This window comes from Panthera uncia (assembly GCF_023721935.1).
Source record: "Panthera uncia isolate 11264 chromosome A1 unlocalized genomic scaffold, Puncia_PCG_1.0 HiC_scaffold_17, whole genome shotgun sequence".
Lineage (NCBI taxonomy): Eukaryota > Metazoa > Chordata > Mammalia > Carnivora > Felidae > Panthera > Panthera uncia.
Window position 1 is genome coordinate 71,514,920 of NW_026057577.1, and position 18,009 is coordinate 71,532,928.

The following is an 18,009-nucleotide window of genomic DNA, read 5'->3' on the forward strand; positions in this document are numbered from 1 at the left end:
TAATTCAAAATCTTTTCCTTACACTGCCTTCTCTTCCTAGACTACAGGGTCACTACCTACCTAATATCATTCCTTTTCCTTGCCCTATTAACTTAAATCAGGTGTCAGTAAACTAGAGCACAGTCTGTTTTTTCTTTGACCAGCCAACTATGAATGGTTTTTACATTTCTCAAGAGTTGTAAAAATAAAAACAAACAAAAAGGATATGGTACAGTGGCCACATGTAGTCCATAAATCCCAAAATATTTACTATCTGGCCTTTAACAGAAAAAGTTTGCTAAACTCTGCCTTAAATGGTCACCAAATTCTTTGACCTTTTTTTCCTCTAATATAGTAAATGGTAACCAAATGCTCTCAAATTTGACTTCTCCCTCTATGTGCTTCCAGTGTCCTACCTATGGCATTATTTATTGCTGAAAAAAACAGAAAAACCTCCTATCTGGCCTCCAAAATTCACATCTTGTGCCTTCATAAGAAATATATATTTGGTTATTGCTCCTTGTCTCCCCTAGTTCCTTCCTTACTTTGTCCTATGCATCTCTTCCATGTGGCCATTCCTAAGTTGTAGCCTTTCTAAAAATATTGTAACCAGAACTGCAGCATTTTACTAAGTTCTGTGTGTCAGTCTAATGACCTATTGAACCTGAAGAGGGGACTGTGGGAACCCTCAAATTTGTAGTCAGCAGGGTGGAAGTAGACATCCCCTGGAGAGGTGTCACTTGATGTTCTCACATAAAGTGGGGACAGCCTTGCGGGACTGAGCCATTAACTTTGTGGGGTTTGTGTTAACCCCAGACAGTGTCAGAATTGAATTAAACTGAATTGTAGGACACTGAGTTGGGTTCCAACTTGCATATTGGCATTCAACTTATTGTTTTAAAAACCAAATCAGACAATTCATTACCATGCTTAAATACCACTGTAGGTTTTGTACAATGCATAGGACAACCCAGGCTTTTTATCTTTTTTTATATATATAGTTCTTCATATTTAATTATATTTTTCTACCATAACTGTCCTTGATTAACAATTTGAAATAGCCTCCTGGCTATAAACTCCCTCTGCTAAGGATGTTTGCAGCAGAAATCATATTTATGGAACACATTTACTTCATCTATGTATATAATATTGTTTATAGACCACATATAATTATAACATTTATTATCTTCAAACAAAGAAAATTGTGGCTTAAATCATTTTTTAAATGCTTTTTAACAACTTAAACCATTTTTTAAAAATTGTGAAGAGGTAAGAAAATATACTTGTGAAAAACAAGGATTTAACATTTAAGCTATCAAATAAAATTTAAATGTGGTAACTTGAAACCCTTTCCAGTTTCCATTTATGAAAAAAAGGAAATTAGATAAAAAGTGTCTCTAAGGACCCTTCTAGTTTTAAACTTCTATTATTTTAGTCATGTGATCTATTTCTCTAATATTTAATCTTCTGTTTTATTGCCTTTGCAGAATATGTTTTAATTCTATAGTACAATAGAAGTATAATTTGTTGTTGGTTAAAGCGGATTCATATGAAATGACCTGAAAATCTATTTAAAAAGCAATCAGTGAAAGTACATATAGGATTTCTCCATGTTAAATCTGAAAATCCATCACTATACTCGCTTTTTACTTTATTTGCTGCTTAACATATCTCAACAGTGAATCTATCATATCAACATAGTCATCATGATCCAAGCTGCAAATAATAGAGAGTGTCAGTGTCAATTTTGCTTTCTCACACTTGCTTCCCTTCACTTCATCTGATTTTAATAATCCCTGTCAAACCACAAACAGTCCAAATTACCTTCATGACACAGAAGCTTTCAAGGAGCAGACAGAATCTCAACTTTCATTTAGCAACTACAAAAGAAAGCTGTCCAGCTGGACAAATATTATTTCCACACTTGACAATCTCTACAGTTGAGCATGCATTTTAATTTTAACTAAACCTGCCAGGAGTTTGATATGAGCTTCTTGTTTTGTGTAGATTGACTCACGGGATTATCAGACCAATGACTGTAATTGTGATGAAAGAACCTAGCATTTTTCTACTAAAAGATAAATCATATATCAAAGCTAATGGACCACAATGAACACATAAGACATATGTGAAGGCATACCTTATAGGAGGAAAACTACTTAAATTAGGTGTTTTAATCACTAACTTAAGTCTGAACGTAAGAATACATTCTTTTTATTATTATTTTTTTAAAGTAGGCTCCATACCCAATTTAGGGCTTGAACTCACAACCCTGAGATTAAGCGTCACATGCGCTACCGATTGATATAGCCAGATGCCCCCAGAATACATTTTTGATATAATTTTTAAAAGAAAATGCTAGGAAGTAAAAATAAAATGTAAAAAAAAGTTAAAATTTTATCCATGGATATTATTGACAAACAGATTCTAAGAGTGAAATCAAAAGAGATTTTTTTGGGCTGATTCAATGAATAGTCAAATTTCTAGGAGAGGTCTATGCATCAAATTATTTAATACAACTAATGTTCTTGACAAGACATTAAAAAAAAGTCCACTCTACACTGAGGCCTGCGCAGGTCCCAACCTGTCTGTGGTTTGGGGTTCATAACTGCCTCGTAAAGCAAAGCAGAGGGTTTGTCTTCTGGGAAGACAAAGTCGTGTTCTCCTCTGAAAAAGCCTCCTATATGGTTGGCCTTGGCATCCATCCCTAGGGATACAGGGATTGGGACTTCATGAGTCTGGGTTTTCAGCTGAGTCAGGAAGAGAATACAGTGCTCATAACCAGAAAATCTAGAGTCGGGTGTAGTCACAGAAGTGGATTCCTTAACAATAAAATAATAATAATAATAAAAATTAATAATAATAATATTTTTTAAAGTCCACTCTATACTAATCAATGTGCCCATGTACAAAGTAAAACTCTGAAAAAAAGTTATAGTAAAAAGAAATAATAATACTAAGTTTGTAGAAAAGTATTAGAATAAAAGTTACAGTGTAAAACTATACTAAAGAGCATTATACCTTGGAAGTTTAATTTATTGAATTTGAATCTGAAAGTTCCAAATGATAAGACATTTCTTGGACCATTTCCTGTCTAAGCTAGGCCTAAATTCCTCCTACAGTTATTAGAACCGCACAAGATTTGCCAGATGTCAAATCTTCCCTCCAACCTGTTACACTTGGCATTAATCTTGGGTTCTCCCTTCTCCATAGGCCAAACCATTGCCTATTGGAGCCCTGTTCCTTTCCCACTGCTATGTTGGACACCACAGCTGTGTCCTTTACTCATTTTCTTAATCTTCCTCTTGGTCAGATTAATCTCTATCCATGTCCTCTGCTACAACCTGTGTTTTGGAGCACCTGCTCTACCTATCCGACTTCATACTGGATAACTCCCTTGGATGGCCCACAGATACCTTAAACTCAACATGTCCCCAGACCATCTTATTATCTTCCCTCCGAAGTTTCCTTCTTCTCTTGAGGTCCCTATGATAGTTAACAGCCCCACTATCAACTCGGGTACTCATGTCTGTGAGTGGGAGTCATCTTACACATTCTACCATTTTCTCATTAATCTCATAGCCAAATGATCAGTCTTCTCTTATATCTCCTACCCATCCATATCCTATTGTACCTGAATAGGTTCAAACTTCATCATTTCCCTCTAACTCATTCTCTATCCTCCCAAGAGAATGGTTTTTGTAAAACAGAGATAGAAATCATTTATAGCAAGATTTTAAGTCCCCGTGACTGGGAGAAAAATCATACTCTTAAGAGACAGGAAAATCAGAAGAACTTGTTAATTTGTAGAGAGAAATTTGGCAAGGAGGGGGGTCACCCAAACCAGGTCTTTTTTAGAATAAAAAAGGTACTGAAAATAATTAAAATTACATAATTTTTCAAATGCTGATTATTAACCAATTAAATGGTCTTACTTTATCTGTGGACTTACAATCTACATTAATAATTATATTCAAACACTACTTTCAAAAATTACATGCTTTCAGGGTACCTTGGTGGCTCATTCACTTAAGCATTCAACTTCAGCTCAGGTCATGATCTCACTGTTCCTGAATTCAAGCTCCACATAGGGCTCTGCGCTGATAGTGCAGAGACTGCTTGGGATTCTCTCTCTCCCTCTCTCTGCTCCTACCCCACTGACTCTCGCTCTCTCTTTCAAAATAAATAAATAAACTAAAAAAAACACATGCTTTCTAAAGAATTCTTGTATCTGTGATTAAAGTAAAAAGTTTATGTTATTTGAATATTTAAAAAATATACATGATTCATTTCCATATGCTTTAAATAATTTCTTAGCTATATCTGTCTCTCAGATACTTTTCTGAGAAAAGTATTTTTTATGATTATATATTTTTTATATTTTTCTAAACTGCATTTTAGGGTTGGTAAATTTTAAATTGTTGATACCTGTATAGTCTCCCTCAGATGTTAAGTTACTTGGTAAATTTATTAAGTTCACAGCAAATTTTACTAAATGGAAAATACCTCAGTTTGAATTTTTATTAATAAAATATATTAATACTTAGCCTAAATGTTCTTAAAGGTAGTGGCTTGGGCTCTTTGTATAAATATTTTTTTCCTCCATGGAGACTATGATCAATAAACAAAACTCAAATACATATAAATTAAATTTCTGAAATTAAAAAAACCTCATCACATATTTATGATTAGTTTCAATGTTTTGCTAAACTTAGATGCTGCAGGCTTTCTCAGTTCAACTTTACTCTGAGCTGGAATATCAATTTATCCAATTAAAAATATAAACTCCAGCAAAAGATGTTTCTTATTAGTCTGCATATTTCAAAACACAATTATGGAATTTCACAATTAAATCTTGTAGACCATTTGAGTTCTCATCATTTAATTTGTTCAGTCTTCCCTTTAACTTCATAGGGATACATTTCATGGTCTTCCTATTTATTTTTGAGCATTGGTTTCAATTCAATTCCCTAAATGCATCATATAAAATTGATTTTTTTTTCCACCATTTGTTGAACACTCTGATTAAAGATTTCATATAGATTTTAAAGAAAATGAAACAAAAAATTTAAAGGGTAATGTTATAAGAGTATTTACTACCATGATAAGCACTTAAAGTCAATTTCCAAAATACTGAAATTCTTCAAAGTTTCAAATATTTCTAAATCCAAAAATAAAAAGTGTATACTTCCATGCTTAAGTTATTTTTATTTTCTTCAACAGCAGTCTAATCATAAAAAGTTAAGGCTGGTTATCTTGTGTATAAACATATTTGTCTTTTTGACAACCACATCTCCTATTTAGATTGGTAAATTTGCAGAGTATTTGGGGTATAATTATGAGTTACCATGGCATCACAACATATTCCAAGTATAGGTTCTCTTCATAGGTTCTATATTTACTTAAATTTTTTATGGTGTTGTGTTCTACTACAACATATTTTTAATATCACTAAGACCAAAAAATTTTATCATGTTGCAGTTTGGAATTCAATTTATAGTAGGATCCACAATAATGCCAAGTATTTCACTGTTTAGAGAATGAACGTCTAAATGCTTTACTTTTGGGGCACCTGGGAGGTTCAGTCGGTTAAGCCTCTGACTCTTGGTTCGGCACAGGTAGTGTCTTATGGATGGTGAGATCAAGCCCCGTGTCAGGCTCTGTGCTAACAGTGTGGAGCCTGCTTGGGATTCTCTCTCTCCTTTCCTCTCTGCCCCTTCCCAGCTCTCTCTCTCTCTCTCTCTCTCTCTCTCCTTAAAAATAAATTTTTTTTGGCACAAAAACAGACACATAGACCAATGGAATAGAATAGAAATCCCAGAACTAGACCCACAAACGTATGGCCAACTAATCTTTGACAAAGCAGGAAAGAACATCCAATGGAAAAAAGACAGTCTCTTTAACAAATGGTGCTGGGAGAACTGGACAGCAACATGCAGAGGGTTGAAACTAGACACTTTCTCACACCCTTCACAAAAATAAACTCAAAATGGATAAAGGACCTGAATGTGAGACAGGAACCATCAAAACCCTAGAGGAGAAAGCAGGAAAAGACCTCTTTGACCTCAGCCGTAGCAATCTCTTACTTGACACATCCCCAAAGGCAAGGGGATTAAAAGCAAAAATCAATTACTGGGACCTTATGAAGATAAAAAGCTTCTGCACAGCAAAGGAAACAACCAACAAAACTAAAAGGCAACCAACGGAATGGGAAAAGATATTTGCAAATGACATATCGGACAAAGGGCTAGTATCCAAAATCTATAAAGAGCTCACCAAACTCCACACCTGAAAAACAAATAACCCAGTGAAGAAATGGGCAGAAAACATGAATAGACACTTCTCTAAAGAAGACATCTGGATGGCCAACAGGCACATGAAAAGATGCTCAATCTCGCTCCTTATCAGGGAAATACAAATCAAAACCACACTCAGATATCACCTCACGCCAGTCAGAGTGGCCAAAATGAACAAATCAGGAGACTATAGATGCTGGAGAGGATGTGGAGAAATGGAAACCCTCTTGCACTGTTGGTGGGAATGCAAATTGGTGCAGCCGCTCTGGAAAGCAGTGTGGAGGTTCCTCAGAAAATTAAAAATAGACCTACCCTATGACCCAGCAATAGCACTGCTAGGAATTTACCCAAGGGATACAGGAATGCTGATGCATAGGGACACTTGTACCCCAATGTTTATAGCAGCACTCTCAACAATAGCCAAATTATGGAAAGAGCCTAAATGTCCATCAACTGATGAATGGATAAAGAAATTGTGGTTTATATACACAATGGAGCACTACATGGCAATGAGAAAGAACGAAATATGGCCCTTTGTAGCAACGTGGATGGAACTGGAGAGTGTGATGCTAAGTGAAATAAGCCATACAGAGAAAGACAGATACCATATGTGTTCACTCTTATGTGGATCCTGAGAAACTTAACAGAAACCCATGGGGGAGGGGAAGGAAAAAAAAAAAAAGAGGTTAGAGTGGGAGAGAGCCAAAGCATAAGAGACTCTTAAAAACTGAGAACAAACTGAGGGTTGATGGGAGGTGGGAGGGAGGGGAGGGTGGGTGATGGGTATTGAGGAGGGCACCTTTTGGGATGAGCACTGGGTGTTGTATGGAAACCATTTTGACAATAAATTTCATATATTGAAAAAATGAATAAATAAATAAATATTTTTTAAAAATAAACTACAATAAATAGGTAAAAAATAAATGCTCTACTTTAATTTCATGAATTAGACATGAAACTTGAACCATTATTGGAATTAATCTTTTATTAGAAATATCCAATGATACTGATTTAAAATTGGCATTATTTAACTGCTGATAAGGTTCTATTAATGGAGCCAACACATTAATAGTTATTGATTCACCTTTCTTATATGAACAAGAAGACCTGTAACTGAAAATGAGAGAAGTTAACTTAGAAGAACCACTTGATCTAAATAAAAAGTAAAGTTTCACAGAGTGGCACACAAATGTACCTTCTGCAGGTGAGTTATTAAATGTAGCATTTTCAGGCACAACCTTAAAATATGACTGTGCAATAGATGTTGCTGATTCATCAGCAGAAGCATGTGTTCTTATTTTCATGTGATCAGTGATGTCATTATAGCCCCCATAGTTTGAGTTACACATTATTTCAACTCCATAAGTTAAACAAAATTCCATGCTGTTAAATGTGCACTGCTGTGTGTGTGTGTGCATGCGCATGCATGTTGTGTTTGAAATCAATGCCACCAAAAGGGTTATTACAAAATAAAAATGTGTTACTCAACAATAAAAGTAGTTGTAGATTTATGATACATGATAAAAAACTTGTGGCAATAGATTTCAGGCTGCATTCACTCTATTGGCGAGACTGAACAAAAGCTGGCAAATGTTGTGCTACCCATGGGCAAGGGCATGGGCTGAGCACCAAGTGGCTGACATATCAAGTGTCCAGCAGAAGGAGCAGCATCAAATACTTCTGCCACCACCACCACCCAAAGCCTGAAAAAGTTAGCTGTACCTAACTGCTCATGCCAGAGCACATTCATTTTATCAGCAAGCACCCTCATGTTACCCTTGAAAAAGGTGTGTTAAGCAATTATTACTTCCAGAAAGGATGTGGAAAAGGGAAATGGGAGATTGCCAACTTAGCCATATGGTAAAGTGAGAATTCCGTTTAGTACACTGGAATCTCACATATGAGATTATGTCAGAATGTAGAAATACAAAATATAGGTTTACCTAAACCTAAGCTGGTTTACATGCAACTATTAAATAATATTTTATTCAAAAATGAAAAATCGGGGACAAATGCTAAACCAGATGAAATACTAGGACAAAAGGCATAAATTGAGACTATCTTGGGCAAACTCAATATATGATATGTTATCACTATATGTAATATTTTAAATAAAAATATAACAAGTAAAAGAACTTATGTACATATAAAAATGATAATATAGCTCTGTATGGCATGACATAAAAAGATTCCAAAGAGCTGCATTATTTCATTAAAAAAATAATAAGTTGTAGAACTACATATATAGCATGGTATAGTTAAAACGCTTTTGAAAAAAACAAATCATCCCAAAATATCACGAATGATAGTCAACAAGCTAGTAACAGTGCTAATCTATGGGCAATGGAACTAAAATGGGACAGGGAAAAAAGATATTTTTACTCTTAGTAACTTCCTTTATCTATCTGAACTTATAATGAGCATGTCTTAATTCTGACACAAAAAGCAAAAACAAATTTGGGGCACTGGGGTGGCTCAGTCAGCTAAGCGTCTGACTCTTGATTTCAGCTCAGATCACGATCTCATGGTTTGGTTCAAGACATGGAGCCCTACATCGGGTACCTGCACTGACAGCATGCAGCCTGCTAGGGATTCTCTCTCTGCCCCTCTCCCCAACTCCCACACACATTCTCTCTCTCTCCCAAAATAAATAAATTTGAAAAAAAAAAAAATGGAAAAAAATTTTAAAAATACAAAAAATACTGCATTAGCTAATTTAGTATCAACTGAATGGTTCAAGTAACAAATGACCTAGAATCCTACAGTGGGAAGTTCCTTCGAGGCAGATGGAGATAGAGAAGTCAAGCCACCAAGAAAAAGTAAGATAAAGGCATTTCCTGAAGTTGGGAGCCCAGTGATCTTCTAAAATCTACAGCCTCCCAGGCTCCACAGTTGAAGACATTTAATCTCTCACCATATGTAGGTTGAAGCCTTCTCCTAATCTGGAACGATCCAACAACTAGTGAAGAGAGGACATAAGAAGCCTTAGCCAGTTAACTTGAGAAGTAAATAATAAGTTTGTCTCCTGCTCATTTCTATTCTCTTCCAGAACCTAGACTCTTCTTAATAACTTGCTTATTACCAATATATAATTAGGTCCCCATCTTTTGTTCTGTCTTGTTTTGTTTTTGAGAGAGCGCATGTGCAAGGATGTATGCATGAGTGGGGAAGGGGCAGAGAGACAGAGAATCCTAAATAGGCTCTATGCCCACCTCGCGGTGGAGTTGGGGGGAGGGTGAGGTCTTTTGCAACACCGTTAGATCAGGACCTGGGCCAAAATCAAGAGCCACTTAACCAACTGAGCCACCCAGGTGCCCTGAGGTTCCCATCTTGAGGTTTCTTTGTATGTACTAGGACACACTCCTAAACCCCAGCCACAACTACCTGCTCCAGATTCATGAACCACCACCAAGAGGGGCCCCTGGTAATTAAAGTGATTAGAACATCCCTAGAGCATAAATGGGACTGTTCGGGCAAGACAGAGCAGAAAACTCACAGATGAAAATAGTGAAAAATAAAACCAAACAGGTTTGGGGCACCTGACTCGCTTAGTCAGTAGAGCATGTAACTCTTGATCTCAAGGTCATGAGCTCAAGCCCCATGTTGGGCCTAGAACGTACTTAAAAAAAAAAAAAAAAAATTGAAAAGGTATGCTAAGGTTTTTTTTTTCCTCTAGAAGGAAAATATTTGGGCTTTATTTTGTAAATCCTATACAAAATAGGGAGTCAGAGTGTTTTTGTTTTTTCTTGTGTTTTTTTCTTTTTGTTTTTTTTTTTTGTGTGTTTTACTAAGGCAGTACCTAACTAATGTTGAATAAATATTTTTCAGTGTTAAGATGAGAGAACAGAGGCAGGAAGAACAATTAAGATAGTGAATTAACCCACATGAAGGTGATGATGAATAGGAAGAGGATGATGGGCCACGAGAAAAGGAAAGATGGTTTTTGAAATGACTTTCCAGAGTATAAAACTTGGGTTGCTGAATGAGGCAGGCAAGTATAGCTGAGAGAAAACCAGGCAGGTGTCACATGTCCCAGGTACATGTGTCACATGTCCCAAGCTTGGATTTTAGACCCAAGTCATTAGAGAAACCAAACAGGACAATATGAAAATTATAAAGGCACCATAAGAGATAGGAGATGTGTGGATGTGTCATTAGAAGCTAGCAAAGAGTGAAAGCCAAGGTGTGGGTATTCCTGGGCAATAAAACTCAGGGCAGGAAAAAACTAATTGTAAAAAGATGGGCATCAAACAGAGCAGGGCATGCTTGCTGTCAAGGGCTCTTACAGCCTTGCTGAAGGTGGTTATAGATACCATCTAGTGTATGTCCATGCTAGCCTTTGAGGAGCTAGCTGAGGGGTGGGTCACTACCATGGTCACCCATACGTTTTCTACTGGTTGGGGCATAAGGATAGACAAACGAGAAGGAGCTAAATTATTACAAAGGAAATTCTGAAACTTTAATCTGGATGAAGTTATGAATAGATATAAAATATAGGAGGTAAATGGTGATAAGAAGACACGGCAAATGTAGTTTTACACAGATGATTTTGAGTGTATTATACAAATGGAAATGTCTAGAGTAGAGATGGAGGCGATACATGAGGTGAATGCATGAGAAAACATATCATTAACAATGTCACACTGAAGTCTGGAATACCAAGACTCAGACAGTATCTTAAAAAAATTTTGGACTATGATTCACAGGTTAAAAAGTACTTGTGTGCTCTCTCTAAAATAAGTGCATTGCAAACTCATGTGTATGTGTGCACATACTCATCGTAAACATAGGTTTCATGAACCACTATTGATCCTTAATTCTTGCTTTGATTTCTATTCTCTATTCTACTCCTTTTTCTTTCTTCATTTTTATTTATTTTTTAATGCACCCACAGCCTCTAGAATGATTTAAGCACCTGCATTTTGGCTTAAAGATTTTTAGATTAAAGAGAGACCTTGGGAATGTCTCGGTGGCTCAATCAGTTAGACATCTACCTCTTAATTTCAGCTCAGGTCTTGAGGTTCATGGGATGGAGACTCACTTTGGGCTCCGGGCTGACAATGCAGAGCTTGCTTGGGATTCACTCTCTCCCTCTCTCTCTGCCCCTCCCCCACTCTTGGGTGGGCTCTCAGTGCTGGTGTTCTTTCTCTCTCAAGATAAACTTTTTTTTTTTTTTAAAGAGACCTTTGTGATCATTTTGTAGAACCATCCATAAAGACATGACTAATCAATCCAGAGGAAATGTTTTTTTGAGAAAGGGTAAAAAAGAAAAAAAAGCAGAAAATTAAGGACTGGCATGGGACCACTAACGGGGAGTAGAAGAGAACCAAGAAGATAAAGAAAATGGAAAAAAAATAGCATCAAATTTGTGTCCTTGACTCTATTGTAGTGTTTCTCAAAGTGTAGTCCAAGACTAATTGAAGCAGAATCACCCCAGCAACTGTTAAAAATTCAAATACCTGGGTCTCATCCCAGGCCTTAGTGAATTAAACTCTCTAGGTATGGGTCTTGACATTGGCAATTTAAGTTTCCCAGGGCATTCTTTTCACCAACTATTTTTATCTCAGTGCCTTTCACAAGTCAGCTTTCAAAATGTTACTTTCCAGGAACATGCAATCTCACTTCACATATTAGACACATTCTTGAAAAGTTAAGGGAGTACCTGCACACTAAACCATTACTCCCCCAGAGACTATCATGATTAATTTCAGAATTGGGTTTCCCCAAAGGAAACAAAGAAGCTTCTGGAGTCTTCAGCCTTTAAACATTCTTTTTTCTTTTTTTAAATGTTATTATTATTATTATTTTTTTTTTTTCAGAGACAGAGAGAGAATCTTAAGCAGGCCCCACACTCATCTGAATAGAGCCTGATGTGGCTCCATCCCACAACGCTGAGATCATGAACTGAGCCAAAATTAACAGTCAGATGCTGAACAGACTGAGCCAACCAGGCACCTCAAATATTCTTTATCCACTTAATTTTTCCTCTATTACTTATGCAAGTAGTTGGCCAAATGGATTTACAATTCTCATTATCTTTATTCAGTTTAAAAGCATATGTATTTAAGAATTCAATATATTAACATATTTCATTTTTATTTTCACCTGATTTCACTGGACTTAACTGGTTAAGTACCACAATCAAGTGGCCTTTAGCAGAACTCACAGGCAGGAAGTGCCTCAATGAGATATTTTTCAGAAAAATCCAAATACTGAAGTTTATGGTTTGGACAATAACAGCAAAGATATCCCTTTATGTGATGAGCTATGCTAACAACAGTATCTGTCAATTTATTACCAACTGAGAACCAAGAAGTATATGATATGAATCTATTCTATTCTAAGATGGAAATCATAGCAACATTAAACTACAGTAGCTAACATTTATGCACTTGCTTCATATCTGGCTCTGTTCTAGACCCTCTGCATGGATTACATGGATTACTCATTTCATCATTCCGATAATCCTGTGAAATAAGAACCATTTTAGACCTCATTTCCCAGATGGTGAAGCTAAGGTACAGACAGCTGTTTAACTTTCCTGAGGTCCCACAAAACTAGAAATAGGAGCTGAGATCCAAACCCCTATCAGTGGTCTCCAGAATTTGTACTCAAGGCAGTGTGCTACACTGTGCTTGTAAGAAAGTTTCGGGTGTTGGAGTAGTTAGGTGCTATTGTGGAGAGAAAAGACCTCTTGCCCTTTACACTATGGGATGTCAGCCCCATTTCCTCCCCTTCCCCCCCCCACTCTTTATACAACTGATTTCAAGATAACTTGGGGTCTAACCTCGGATGGCTGCTCATGTTTACTTGTCAGATTTCTTTATAATACACTTTACATATAATAGGAATACCCAAAACAGCATAAAGATGAGCATTCAGTATTACACTGCAGATAAAAATAGAAATCAGTTTAAAAAATTTTATTCTGGGGCGCCTGGGTGGCTCAGTTGGTTTAGCATCCAACTTCTGCTCAGGTCATGATCTCACGGTTCATGGGTTCAAGCCCCGCATTGGGCTCTGTGCTGACAGCTCAGAGCCTGGAGCCTGCTTCAGATTCTGTATCTCCCTCTCTCTCTCTCTCCCCTCCCCCACTCACGCTCTGTCTTTCTCCCTCTCAAAAATACATAAACATTAAAAAAAAAAAAAACCTAAAAAAATTTATTCTGCATATATAGAAGGGCAGGAGACCATAGTGGTTTAGAACTGTTCTCTCAAAGTTAATAACCTGGGAATCTTGTTAAAAATGTAGATTTTCAGTAGGTCTGTGATTTTTCATTTCTAACAAGTTCCCAGCTAATGGTGATTCTGCTGGTCCAGGGACCACATTTTGAGTAGTGAGGGTTTTAGAATGCAAGCTTTGGAGTCACACTACTGGTGTGTGACTTCTAGCTCCACTACTTACTAGTTTTGCAACCTTCTCCTGGGCCTCTACCACATCTGTAAAATAGTAAGATCATTAAATTGTTGTAATGAGGATTACATGAGATAATCCATGGATTGTTTACACAACAGTCACTGGCATACAGAAAGCACTCAATAAATATTAACTCTTACTATTATAAAAAACTATTAAAAACATATATTGTATCCCATTAGAAAGTTATTTATAGAAATGACTGATACAGCAGAAACAATAAATAAAATTCCATCATTCTTTCCCAGGCAGTCACTGGGACATCACTGTACAATGAAGGACATTTAATACATAAGTTGGATCCAGCTTTATTAAATACATAAATCTGAAACTGCTCTAAATGAATTTGCAAGAAACCAGCTTGGCCTATAATATTTTGTTTTTCTGCAGAGAAATTTTTCATATTGTAGGTATATAATGACTTCTGATTCATTTATTTGAATAGCTTCCTCTGAATTTAGAAACATTCATTTTTGCTTAAAACTTTTTATTTTTATCAAAGAGAAATCAGAATTAGTATTAGTATGAACAATAATCATGATTTTAAAAATTTGTTCAGTGGTGCTTGGCTGGCTCAGTCGGTAGAAAATGCAACCCTAATCTTGGTCTTGGGGTTGTGAGTTTAAGCCTTATGTTGGGTGTAGAGTTTACTTAGAAATAAATCTTAAAAAAAAAAAAAGGGGGGGGCCATTTGTTATTTTTAAAAAAAATTGTTCAAACAAGGACACTAAGTATAGTTTAAATGGGTTTAAAGGATTTAGTCCAAACCTTCACAAACAAATGTACAGATTTTCAAACCACTACACCACGCAGCATTCCTGTTGAGGACTAGGGCTTAGAAAGACTATTACTTGTCAGAATTGTGATGATTTAATAATGATGTATTTGGGAGGGTCCAGTGAATAGGAAAAGTTAGGACCAGAAGTGAAGATTTCACAGCATCGTCCTAAATGAAAACTATTAAAAATGTCTAAAATTTAACACGGCTTGAAAAATAGATAGAGGGAACAGAATGGAACTAGAGGGAACTAGAAAAGATTAATGTTTGCTGAGTCATTGATAAAAACCAGGAAGGGTAAAACCTAGTGGTTCAATCAAGGAGGAGATGAGAATTATGTAGTGTTTTTGGTTAGTCAGTATCTTTGAGCCAGCAAGAAAAGATCAATAGGTAATTTGCTTCTCTTTTAATCTTTTGTACCTCTAACACAGGTGATGAAAAAGACAACTATGGGACAGATTCTAATATGTTTATTTTTCTAAATTAAAACTAGATTCAGCATAGACAATTCAGACCTGAGTTGTGAGATCATGACAGATAAGAATCCAGGAGAAGAAAGGAATGTGAATGAATAGATTACTCTTTCCCTCCTCTCTCTCCTCTTTTGCTCTTTCCCTGCAGAATGCTCTTGGTTGCTCTTTAACATGTGGTGGGGTACTAGAAAATTTTTTAACACACAACACAACATAACGTATTTTACTTTACATTTTACTTTCTGTAACAAGTGTTACTTTAAAACACAAGATTTTGCCCCTGCCAAAAATCTACATAAAAGTGTTTCATATAAAAGACTACCATATGAAGTTTTAAGGCAGGTTTTACATATACTCAACTACACCGAATAAGGATTGTTCCAGAGGAAATAACTTACACTTAGTGAAAAAAAAAAATATCAAGTGTGGAAACTGTGATTCTCAACATCTATGGAGGTGACAACCAAGATCCAATGGTTAAGACTGGAGGCACAAGAAGAGTCGATTATGAACAGAATTATATCAACATCTCATATCTGGTTATTTGGGTTTCTATTGGTCTGAATAAAATTTCTGAAAAACCAGAAATTCACCAAAATGCCTGAGCTAACTTGTCCATTTACGAGGCAGGCATTACTTGTCTTTCAACAGCAGAGAAGCAACAAATTCCAGTTCAGTGTGACCCATTTATGCCTCTTAGATTTATCATATGCAGTTTTTAATGACCCCGAACTAAAGGAAACGTAGAAACCTATTTGAAAAGCTGACATTAAGGTTGTGACACCAACCAAAACAACAGAGAATTTAAAGTTAAATTGACACACAATCCCCAAATGAGTCTGTTGCTCTCCTAATTTAAAAAACAGGTACTATGTGAAATAGTGATGGCATGTCAGTGTCTGCTTTGAAACTCCTGAATTTTGTCATGTGGTGTTTGTGTCACAACCTTAATATTATTTAAATATACTTTTTAATATCTATTATTTAAAAAATATCTTTGAATTGAAGATGCTCCTAAGGCTTTGAAGAAGCTAACCTCAAAGCACCGCATTGCTAGCATGCCACTTTTATTAGAAGTGGTGCATAAAACATTTGCTGTTGACAAATCTAATTCATTAGAAGGTGAGATGGATGCATTTTAAAATAACTGGCTGGCATCATTATCTGCAGCATCTTTTATAAATTATTCCTCTTTTCCCTTTTGACTGAACTTGTCACAGTTCCTTTCAGAGCCTGAATGTTATGCCTTATAGTCAATGCTTTCAACATGTTGAGACGAGTCATAAGTTAAACAAGCAGTGGGACTTTCTTTTCTAGAAATGAGGAAGAGTAGCTAAGAAATGCTTACAGATTATTTCGTTCAATTCATTGATTTTTAACTAAAGACAAGGAAAGTCAGTTAGTGGTGGTTTTACCTCACACAAAGGATTTAAAAATAAAACTGTACTGTTTGGGTAGAAGGCAGCATTTCAAAGCAAGGTACATAAAAAAGAGCTGCTGGCAGTCCCGCTGCACTGTGGTGCAGAAGACTTAGTTTAAAATTGAATTGTGCTTCCCCTGACATCGGAGATCAGGTACATCATAAGGCTGACAGCTGGCTGGCACACCAACTTCCTAAAGGAAAATGCTAACTGTATTTCTCTTCGAGGCCAAAGGAATAGAATTACAGAAGCCTTCAAGGAGACAGAGCAGGCAGAGAACAAATTATTCAAAATATGAAGAAAAACTTTTCTTACCTAATTTTGTTTCAGAAGGCTCGAAGAATGAGCTGGTCTTCTAATGCTAAATAAGGGGAAATTATTTCCTTCCAAGTTGTCAGTGGAAAAGCTGCCTTTTATTATCTTCATTTCCCCCCCCCCCCCAACATATACAAAATATACCTATAAAATAATTAGATAAAACTTTATCACCGTCACAATGGAGGGGGTATGGCCACATTACTTGTTTACGATGGTAGTGACAGTACTATCATGAAGTTCTGACATACAGGCATGAGTCAAGAGACCGGAAATACATCAAGACATGCTAAAGTTGGGGTACCTAAGAAAACTTATTAACTAGACGATCCATAGACTACAGACATGAATAAGATACGCATCTAGAAAAATCTACATGCAAAACATTCCTTTCATTGTCAGTGATTTTTCAAATGTTCCTAAATAAATGTAGATTTTATAAAGGATGGATGTACCACACAGAGGCAAAGCACTTCAATACAATTACTTTTATCCTGTTAATTACCAGTTTAGTTTCCAGAACAGTTTGTTAAAACCATTTTTTTTCTCACTCTTCTGGATATTCTTGTTAAAATAGATTCTAATTCAGTTGATTGGGGGTTGGGATTTGGGATTCTATATTTCTAAGAAGCTTCTAGATAATGCCACCAATGCTATGGAGCCATGGATCATGCTTTCACTAGTCGGGTTCCACCAGTCTATTTGTCTTTCCGTCCATCAAAGTGTACTGTTGCTATTTTTGATGACTGGCCCTTTGTTTTTCCGTATCATCTTATAATCTACTGTCAAGTATTCCCCCTTCCACACCAAAACAAACAGGAATTTGAGACTGCGCTGATTGAATTGGGCATCTGTTAAAACATCGAGTTTTGCAAGCCATCTGTATGGTATATCATTCCACTTACCAAGTTCTTATTGTCACACAATAGTGCTATACTTTCCCCATAGGAGTTTTGTATATCTCTTATTATGTTAGATGTATTCCTAGGGACTTCATATTTTCAGTGTTAGCATAAACAGTATGTCTTTGCAAAAATCTTTTCACTTTTTTGTTTAAATATGTATTTGTATAATTTTTGAATATGGATGTTCTTATCCGGGGTATTTGCTAAATTAATGTTCTTATATTCTTTTCTTTAATTTTGCATCATGCACAAATAATAAGTTTTACTTCTTTGCTCCAAAGTCTATGCTTTTTATCTCTTTATGTTGCCTTACTAAAAGAAGGAAAAAAGTTAAACAATAAATGTGCTATTTAATAGAAAAGACTATTTTGTTATCTTCAATCCATGAAACTGATCTCTTGGTTAGGCCTAGGTCGACTAGAAAT

At 36.0% G+C, this 18,009-nt stretch overlaps 1 protein-coding gene across 3 annotated transcripts in view; it reads right to left on the reverse strand.

The window, feature by feature from the left end:
• The window catches only part of KIAA0825 (KIAA0825 ortholog), a 385,194-nt gene that overhangs the window by 349,287 nt on the left and 17,898 nt on the right, over nt 1–18,009 (reverse strand). The window contains exon 1 of one of the 3 annotated variants that reach the window (XM_049648593.1): nt 16,680–17,115. The exons of the other annotated variants lie outside the window; for them this stretch is intronic. The gene's annotated coding sequence lies outside the window, so the exon portion shown is untranslated. Of the gene's footprint in view, nt 1–16,679; nt 17,116–18,009 lie in introns of those variants that run through there. 3 annotated transcript variants of the gene reach the window in all.